At 37.4% G+C, this 10,977-nt stretch overlaps 1 long non-coding RNA gene across 1 annotated transcript; it reads right to left on the bottom strand.

Annotated features, from left to right (window-relative positions):
• Positions 1-436: 436 nt before the first annotated feature.
• Positions 437-1,209, bottom strand: LOC137395294 (uncharacterized). The gene is made up of 2 exons (XR_010978470.1): positions 1,128-1,209; positions 437-690 (listed from the first exon to the last, which is right to left on the bottom strand). It is a non-coding gene; the product is annotated as an uncharacterized lncRNA (long non-coding RNA).
• Between the last annotated feature and the right edge of the window lie 9,768 nt (positions 1,210-10,977).

Below are 10,977 nucleotides of genomic sequence, written 5' to 3'. Positions count from 1 at the left end.
GGATTTTGATGAACTCTTGCCAGTATTGGTTTTTACATTTACAGTTAAGGTGATTGCATCAGATTTTAACAGTCAAGTGCTCTTCATATTTTGTACTGTAGCGTAATTCACTCTACACATAGTGTACTAAGTGTTCTTTCTTTATTATTCTTTATGAGAATAGTGTTTCTAACAATAATATTTATTTATATATAGATATAGCTATATTTATACATATTCCTAAATATTTATGTGTATACATATTTTGTACATGCGACATCTTTTAGCCCATTGTTCTTGCAGTTAAACTTTCTATATTGGTGCAAATGTCTGGCTGCTGGGTGCAATTTCATTTAGCATCTGCACAACTCAAAAAGCAAATTTGCACATTTTAATTACATTTCCGTTCATAGCTATACTTTGCTTTAGCTGACTGAAAATACTAGAAAGGGACAAGCCTGATGTATTAACAATTTTATTAAATGTTAGAAGCAAAATATATCATATAGAATTATATGAGATAAAGAGTAGCATAGTTCTTATGAGCTACCCGCAGCCTAAGACAAAAAAATTGAAATTAAAAATTATAAAATAAAATTGAAAATGTTGCCACTGGCCGTGTTGACTTGAGTAATACAGCTGTTGATCTCTATCGGCTGTTTCTGACTGTCACATCTGTGTCGTCTACTTCTGTTGTGAATTCTGGGCATTCTAAAATCAAACAAACAGTATTTTAACTAAAGTAGAGTTACTACATGTGTTATACAGTTATTCAATATTCTATAAACAGCCAGGTTTGTACACAGGCATTTTATTAACTCCATAGAAATCTTTCACAAGCTCCTTTGGTTACGGTCATGACTCCTAAACCAGCAATCTCTTGAATGTTGACCACCCTTCCCATTTCGGAAGCTTAGAAATAGATATAAGGAGAGAGACTATGAGCTGCTGATCGGAGGTTAAATTGTAGCCAAGGTTAAATTTTTGGCTAATCTTATTAATCCTGATTCAAAACTCGTTCTGTCTTTTGCCAACATCTTCGTAGAAGGAAGGGAACTAGAACAGTCATTACTTCTTAATGATAAAAATAATTATCATGTGATTTTTATAAAAAGAAATGGTTTATATAACTGCTAGACTGATAGTACCTTGGTTCTCCTCTAAATAGTCTCTATGGAATGTCAGGTACTTCCAGCTGTTCTTCTTATTACCACCTCTACCTCTTCTAGAATATAAATAGATCAAACATAGTAGTCGTAGACAGTCATTAGCTATAACACATAAGATTATAAAATGCTATACACCATTTCAATAAGCCAATTATAAGATGGCTGCAGAGACTACGAGTGACTCTTACTTACCCCGATCGCTTTTGTCTTACTTCCTCTACCTCATCATCATCATCATCATCATCATCATCGTCATCCTCTTCAGAAGAGCTCTTACTGTTCTCCTTGGGTTTTCTGCCAGACAATTCACTCCACTCATCTAGCTCTTCCATCAGTTGATCAACATACTTCTCTCCACAAGTCGCAGTTATGTTGGCTATTAACTCCTGAATCTCAGCCTTCAGTTCCTGCTTTTCTCCTTTTCTCTCACCGCCTCTCCCTCTTCCTATCGCTCTAGCCTCAACTCTACTCTGCGCCAGTAGAATACAGACTACAGTGAGACTCATCAGACCGACTACCTTCATGTTGAACAGTAGAGTGTAAGTGATGCATATTCTAGCAGCCAGAGGTCTTTTATATACAGGCAGTACAATGAGTCACATAAAGCTGATCAGAGTGATGACGTCACCACTGACTGCACATACGCACTAGTAATCAATAGCCTCTGAATAGAGCTGTGAAGCGTCTATTGTTGGTAGCTGAGCCGTTCCAGGGCTAAGTTTATATAAATTAGCTACTAAAGGCGTGGCAATATTTGCAGTAGGTTTGACGACTGTTGCTAGATGTATATAAACAGAGGTGTGTAGGTATTATTATACATATTACTAGCTCTGAATCATTCAGCTGAATAGACAATATCAGGTGATTATTATATGAAATACAAGTCATGATATTGTACACTCCTCATTTTCCTTCTTTACAAATTATCAGCACTCTCTCATGCGTCTTAATCTGCAAGCGGGTGACAACTTTTATAGTTAGATCTGCATCCTTCAATATTTTTATAGTCATTTTCTTTTTTGACTTTTCTTGTTTTTAGGCGTGATTGTTCCTGTAATTTAATACAGAAAAAAAGTTGTTCAAACTAACTTATATTCTATAATTGGTATTTATAATAGGTGGTGCTTCAATACAATTTTTTAAATTATTGAATAGACGAACGAATACATGAATTAAGGGAACACACAGACTTAGTTCTCCTGAATGTGATTGTCCTAGCTTGTTTTTAAAATCCTTGTATAAAATTTGATAAAAATATTTTTGAAGTTCCCATAACAATATGAGATAGTATAATAACGTTTATAGTTATTTTTGGTAACGCATATGAAGATAGTGAAAAATATTAAATGCAGTGGACTGTACTATATGATGTTGAGATGATAATAGGTAAAGTAAATTATTGACTGGGACGTGATTTATTTACTATATATGACCTTATATAACATACTAGATGAATAACGGCACCAGATTTAGAGAAACCTTAATTCACAAATGAGATCAAACTGGTTTCCAAAAACCTGACAGGCTCCTCTCTGACTTTTCGTCTTCAAGTAGGCAGCATACTTGAAACATCAGGTGGCTGCAACGACAAAAATAGTAACTCAGTGGAATTTTACACGAGCAAAGGTTGATAGACTTTAATGCTTGAATTTGAGATTTGGTAAATGTTGCTTTAAGAATAATCTTAAATCAATATTATTAATCACATTATGCAGCTTACTAAACTATACTACTAATCTTTTAATTTAAAGTGTGTTAAAATCTTGCGGAGGTGCTACTGGCAAAGTTTTGCATCTCTATCTTTAATCACCTTCTGAACACTCTGCCTTATATGTTAACAACTTTTTCCTTGACATAAATATCCTCAAGCTTGAGAGCCAGAAGGTCGCCTACAGCAATTGAAATATATTCATTTCAAAAAATTGCCAAAGTATAAGCTCTGCTGCTAATGACTTTTGTTTGTTTATGTAGTTGCAAAAGCGACAAAGACTGAATTTTGTAGAAACAGGGGCAACCTTATTTAATTTAGAGTAATTCCTTCATAGAATAATCGCTGGTCATTTGATGTGCTTACACATCAGCTGTAGCGGTGGTCAATAACAGACATCAATTATTGTAACAAAAACTCTGGCAGTTCTGTGAGAGATTGTCAGATGTACCAATAATGCACACAGAATAAGAATGCACACAACTATTCTGATAAACTGGAAGTGGACAATAAGCCGAGAGTAAGCTTTTCGAGTGGCCAAGCTGGATGTCTGAAGTTCAAATCCTCCACCAATCAGTCTTTTTTAACTTTACATGGTGGCTTTGGACAAACGGACAAGCAATTTTTTATTATGAGAAATAAAAAAATGCTTGTCCGTTTATTATGGTTGGCTACATAGCTATTCTAGCTATGTAGCCAACCACCCACTCTGCTATGTGTCACATAATATAAAAGGTTTTTATAGAATGTCATTTAAGTTAATATAATAATTTGTTATGATAGCAAATGTTGCCAGCAAAATGACTAAACGCCCATGACCAAGTTTTCAAGCATGCATCATTGAGCAATTGTCAGCCCCTTTCAATCAAACTTTAGTCTTCAGTAGTGATATAGCAATAGTTTCCAAGACAAACTTTTTCAAACTTTTAAGTTAAATGAAAAGCCTTTAAAAGTTTTCAAGTTTGTCTTGCAATACTGAACATTGCTAGCATTTCGTTTGCATTCAAATATATTTTTTTATTATTATCAATCCATCGCCTAAAAGCTGGTATTTCACGCAAACCCGCCTTCAGATTGTTTGTCCTAATACATTCTTTCACATTACAGTGGTTTGGTAAATAAAAACAGAGTTGCTCAATATACACTTAGCTTGGGTGTATATTGAGCATCCCGATAGCTCAATATACACATGGGTAGTTTAGTATACCAACCAGCGCGCACACGAACATAACTATGTCCATGTGTGCAGAGAACTTACCAATAGGACAGAAGAAATGCAAGTCTTGCAGTATTCTCAATTTTCTCATTATTATAAATAATACTATTCTGAATTGCCATAGATGGTGGCCAATGGCCTTTAAAGAATATGTTAATTTGAGCTGTTCCTAGTTTTTTTAATATCCTTGCAACATTAAGCTATAAACCATAAATCAATTAAGGTACATGGCGCATACCCGTGCTAAACAACACGAATGCTTTAGTAAATGTATATTTGTCGCCGTGCATAGGTCTTGCAGCGTGTGACATGGCTGCTTGCTTCTTAAAGAAGAGATAAATCTAACAGGCATCTAACAGGCCTGTTTGAATTCCTTGTAATATGTACTAGAAAACTTATGTGCACATAATTTTCTAAAATAAAACTTTGTTATTATAAAAGATTGACAAATAAGCAACTGCTGATAAGCTGATAAGCAACGTCTGTTTAAGACAGATGTCAGACGTCTGTCTTAGATTTAACATCAGACAGACGTCAGACTTCAGCAACTAATACAACTAAAAGCTAACACATCATAACCTGCGTCATGCGCGTAGGTAAAAAATCACAAAAAAGTTTAATAATCTCTTTATATACATCTAGCAACAGTCGTCAAACCTACTGCAAATATTGCCACGCCTTTAGTAGCTAATTGATATAAACTGAGTCCTGGAACGGCTCAGCTCCCAACAATAGACACTTCACAGCTCTATTCAGAGGCTATTGATTACTAGTGTGTATGTGCAGTCAGTATTGACGTCATCACTCTGATCAGCTTTATGTGACTCATTGTACTGTCTGTATATAAAAGACCTCTGGCTGCTGGAATATGCATCACTTACACTCCACCGTTCAACATGAAGGTAGTCTTTCTGATGAGTTTCGTTGTAGCCTGTGTTCTGCTGGTGCAGAGCGGAACTGAGGCAAAAGCGGTCGGAAGAGGGAGAGGCGGTGAGAGAAAAGGAGAAAAGCAGGAACTGAAGGCTGAGATTCAGGAGTTAATAGCCAACATAACTGCGACTTGTGGAGAGAAGTATGTTGATCAACTGATGAAAGAGCTAGATGATGAGTGGAGTGAATTGTCTGGCAGAAAACCCAAGGAGAACAGTAAGAGCTCTTCTGAAGAGGATGATGATGATGAAGTAGAGGAAGTAAGACAAAAGCGATCGGGGTAAGTAAGAGTCACTCGTAGTCTCTGCAACCATCTTAATATTGGTTTATTTAAATGATGTATAGCATTTTATGATCTTATGTATTATAGCTAATGACTGTCTACAACTACTATGTTTGATCTATTTATATTCTAGAAGAGGTCGAGGTGGTAATAAGAAGAACAGCTGGAAGTACCTGACATTCCATAGAGACTATCTAGAGGAGCACCAAGGTACTATCAATCTAGCAGTTATATAAACCATTTCTTTTTATAAAAATCACATGATAATTATTTTTATTATTTCATTATTATTAAGTAAGGATTGTCCCAGATTTTTCCTCTACAAAGCTGCTGATAAAATTCAGATAACGACTTGAATCGGGATTGACAAATCAACAAAATGTTTACTCTTTGATTGGCGGTTTTCAAATTTGTATAAGTGCTATAACTTTATATATATTTTTAGTATTTTGTAAGCTACTACTTCATTTCAAACAGAAACGTTTTCAAAATTATGCCATACGAGAATCATAAAAAGGGAAACAGTTAATCAATCCAATAAGATAAATGGTTTGATATGTAGTGTTTAATATACGTTTCTCTGTCAAGAAACCGGGTGTTAGCTTAAGCACTGTTAAAAAAGCCAGCAGTAATATTTTCAAAATAATTGTTAGAGGTTGTATGAAAAAATTTTATGTGTTCAGTTTCGTAAAAAATTGGTGGTTTAAGTTTTATTAGTTTTTGGTTTAGGAGTCATGACCGTAGCCAAAGGAGCTTGTGAAGAATTCATGTGAGGTTAAAAAGATGTCTGTGTATAGATTTGACTGTTTATATAATATTGAATAGGTAAGTGTAATAGATATAGTAACTCTATTTTAGTTTTAATGCTGTTCATTTCATTTTAGCATGCCCAGAATTCACAACAGAAGTAGACGACACAGATGTGACAGTCACAAAGTAAACATGACTAGTGAAACCGCCCTAGTCAGCATGGCCAGCGGCAATACTTTGATTTTGTTATTTTATTATAACTCTGTTATACTAGGCTGCAGGCAGCCATAATGACTCTGTTACTCTATATCTAGTAGAAGTGTACGTGATATCTTTTGCTTCTAACATTAAATGAAATTAATGAAACTTGTTTCTTTCTAGTAAATATTACAAATCCTTGACACACACATAGCTGTAGATACTCTTCTTAATGACACAGAATTTCGAGGCTGGACTGATATACGTACTGGCAGTAATGGACCTAATTATAACTGCCACCTGCAAATTTGCTTCTTGGATTGTAAAGGTACTACATAAAATTGCACGAAGTGGCCATACATACATGACAGTACAACAAGGTTAGGTGCGAGAAAAATGGGATAAAAGATGATGCATGTGACACACGCATGTAACACACACCCAAACGCAGATTCTCGCGGAACAGTGAGCGTATATGTCAAATAACATAACCTGTGTACGCTTTAAAGCAACAGATTCTGAACAAGTAGTCAGCTGCCTTTTAGAAGCCAACTCCTCTCTATTTATTTTATTGACAGTTCTCTCTATTATTCTGCTATGCTTGAAGCCTCAAACTTTGATTGGCTTCGGTATGCGTCTCTCTGATTGGTCAGCATGCTTGACGCAACTTGCAACTGTCAAATCCATTTGACTACTCTGCACTACTCTGCAATACTCTGCACCACTCTGTACCACTCCGCACCACTCCGCACCACTCCGCACCACTCCGCACCACTCTGCACTACTCTGCACTACTCTGCAACACTCTGCACTACTCTGCACCACTCTGCACTACTCTGCACTACTCTGCACCACTCTGCACTACTCTGCATCACTCTGCACCACTCTGCACTACTCTGCACCACTCTGCACTACTCTGCACCACTCTGTACCACTCCGCACCACTCCGCACCACTCCGCACCACTCCGCACCACTCTGCACTACTCTGCACTACTCTGCAACACTCTGCACTACTCTGCACCACTCTGCACTACTCTGCACTACTCTGCACCACTCTGCACTACTCTGCATCACTCTGCACCACTCTGCACTACTCTGCACTACTCTGCACCTCTCTGCACTACTCTGCACCACTCTGCATCACTCTGCACCACTCTGCACTACTCTGCACCACTCTGCACTACTCTGCACCACTCTGCACTACTCTGCACTACTCTGCACCACTCTGCACCACTCTGCACCACTCTGCACTACTCTGCACCACTCTGCACTACTCTGCACCACTCTGCACCACTCTGCACTACTCTGCACCACTCTGCACTACTCTGCACCACTCTGCGCTACTCTGCACCACTCTGCATCACTCTGCACTACTCTGCACCACTTTGCGCTACTCTGCAACACTCTACACCCCTCTGCACCACTCTACACTACTCTGCACTACTCTGCACTACTCTGCACCACTATGCACTATTCTGCACCACTCTGCACTACTCTGCACCACTCTGCACCACTCTGCACTACTCTGCACTACTCTGCACCACTCTGCACCACTCTGCACCACTCTGCACTACTCTGCACCACTCTGCATCACTCTGCACTACTCTGCACCACTTTGCACCACTCTGCACCACTCTACACCACTCTGCACCACTCTACACTACTCTGCACTACTCTGCACCACTCTGCACTACTCTACACTACTATGCACTACTCTGCACCACTCTGCACTACTCTGCACTACTCTGCACTACTCTGCACTCGTGTCTATGTCAATAACTTCCCTTTCATCTTTGAATGCCATTGAAGCCTTGAAACAAAAATATTTGCATTATTTGCTCAGCCAGTTGCATTCTGATTGTTACTTGTTGATCTTCTGGCTGTGCAGTACCTTCCACAACGCCGTCCGACCTCAACCCAATGTCTGCACTGCTGAACTATTTGATATTAGTGTCCAAGCAATTTTTTTGGCCGAGCAAAACTCCTACGTGTAGCATTTCGCACAAATAATAAGAAACTTTTATCCAAGTGGCTAGGCACAACATTTAGCCTAAAACTAGTTGTTCATAAACTGTCATAAATTGCGAATCATTTTCTACATAATGTTGGAGTATTAAGAAAGTGTTAAACAAGGAGCTACTATTAGCCTAATATGGTTCTTAATTATTTTTATGTTGTTGCTTTCAGCGTTTTAATAAAATAGCGAGAAAGTAGTCCAATAAGATCGTACTTGTGCAATTGAAATTCAAAATCAAACAGTGGGGATAGCAAAGTTGCAAAATAAGTTGCCTCCCTTTTAATCTCTTTTCATTCTACTGCAATGTAATACAAATTTTTCCTACTATGATGGCACCAGCTGTAAAAAGTGCAATCGACATTTTACAGCTTAGCCAAAAGCGTTAGAGAATGAAATGAAGAACCAATAGCATTAAATAATCAAATGAAGACCCAATGAGGCAAATAAAACTGGAGGGAGGAAAGAGAATTTGAATTGCGTTACTGTTGTTAAATGAAAAGTTGTTGGATGCAAAAAATAGCGAATGCTACTGAGTGTACTATGTAAGAGAATTGTTTTCTCGAGGTTGTCCTTCTTGCATATCGGCTATCTCGTGTGAGCTCGAATGAATGTACATGTAACATTAGAGGGCCGCTCTACATAAAAAATAACAGTAGAGCATGTTATTAGAAGTTAGAAGGCAGTCTCAACATGACTGCAAGCCAGTTTTGTTTGTAATTATGATAAAAAAATTCAGACGTATTTTATTGATACAAATAGCAAATATAAAAACACACTGTAGTTGGAATAAAAATATTAAATAAAATAGTTATTTTCAGAATAACAACAGTTATTCATACAGCGCCTTCAGACTTAGATAGGGACCCACACCAGGCCTGTATTTCCTGGTTGCAAGTTGGGGCGGCAAATGTTAGGCAACTAGTTATGGACACCTGGTGGTTTGGGGGCGGTGTAAACCCCCGGACGAGGTTCGGGGCAGCGCCAAGAAGCTCTAGACCTTTTAAGCATCAACAACCCTCAACGTATGCATAAATGCCATCAATTGTAAGCATCAAAATCTGCATAAATATATTGTTTATGGTTCATGGCAGGCAAAAATTTCTTTATTCAATGAACGGTAATTAAATTGCGATATAAAACTCATGACACTACAGATTTCTGTACAAGATATTAACAGAACAAGAGCTATTACTTTTTTATTGCAATAGCTCTTGTTCTGTCAATGTGTCCATGGCAGAAATCTTTCACAACTGATTCTGTATCTATTTCAACATATTTATATATTTGTAATGTTAAAAGATTATTTAGACGAGACTGCCCCATAGTGCTCCTCATCGATGTTTTGATTCGTTATATTATGGTAAGGAAAATGCAAGTTTGGGAGTCTTCTTCACACTCCCACTAGAAGCAATAAAGCTCAGTTTCCAAGTCTTAACAAACTCTCACAAGATCAGTCATTTTGCGAGATCACCTTGGAGACAATATAGAACGCTAGTCGCTAGAAAATTAGTTGCTGGAAATTCCGAATGAATGAGCTTAGACTGCAATTCTTAGTACTTAGCCGCCAAAAATCACTAGAAAGTTGGGGCGGCTCAGCCGGCCAGCCGTCTCTTGCAACTATATGTATACATGTAGTTGCAAGAGCGACAAAGACTTAATTTTGTAGAAACAGGGGCAGACAACCTTATTTAATTTAGAGTAATTCCTTCATAGAATAATCGCTGATCATTTGGCATGCTTACGCATCAGCTGTAGCAGTGGTCAATAACAAACATCAATTATTGTAACAAAAACCCTAGCAGTTCTGTGAGAGATTGTCAGATGTACCAATAATGCACACAGAATAAGAATGCACACAACTATTCTGATAAACTGGAAGTGGACAATAAGCCGAGAATAAGCTTTTCAAGTGGCCAAGCTGGATGTCGTGAGTTCAAATCATCCACTAAGCAATTTTTTTTTAACTTTACATGGTGCCTTAGGACAAACGGACAAGCATTTTTTATTATGGGAAATAAAAAAATGCTTGTCCGTTTATTATGGTTGGCTACATAGCTATTCTAGCTATGTAGCCAACCATCCACTCCGCTATGTGTCACATAATATAAAAGGTTTTTATAGAATCTTATTTAAGTTAATATAATAATCTGTTATGATAGCAAATGTTGCCAGCAAAATGACTAAACGTGCATGACCAAGCTTTCAAGCATGCATCATTGAGCAATTGTCAGCCCCTTTCAATCGAACTTTAGTCCTCTGTAGTGATATAGCAATAGTTTCCAGGACAAACGTTTTCAAACTTTCAAGTTAAATGAAAAGTATTCAAGAGTTTTCAAGTTTGTCTTGCAATACTGAACATTGTTAGCATTTGGTTTGCATTCAAATATATTTTTTTATTATTATCAATCCATCGCCTAAAAGCTGGTATTTCACGCAAACCCGCCTTCAGATTATTTGTCTTAATAAATTCACTCACATTACAGTGGTTTGGTAAATAAAAACAGAGTTGTTCAATATACACTTAGCTTGGGTGTATATTGAGCATCCCGATAGCTCAATATACACATGGGTAGTTTAGTATACCAACCAACGCTCACACAAACATAAATAACTATGTCCATGTGTGCAGAGAACTTACCAATAGGACAGAAGAAATGCAAGTCTTGCAGTATTCTCAATTTTCTCAATATTATAAATAATACTATTCTGAATTGCCACAGATGGAG

Source organism: Watersipora subatra, chromosome 4 (assembly GCF_963576615.1).
Source record: "Watersipora subatra chromosome 4, tzWatSuba1.1, whole genome shotgun sequence".
Lineage (NCBI taxonomy): Eukaryota > Metazoa > Bryozoa > Gymnolaemata > Cheilostomatida > Watersiporidae > Watersipora > Watersipora subatra.
The sequence above is the reverse complement of the archived record's forward strand: the minus strand, read 5'-3'. Positions and strand labels throughout refer to the sequence as shown.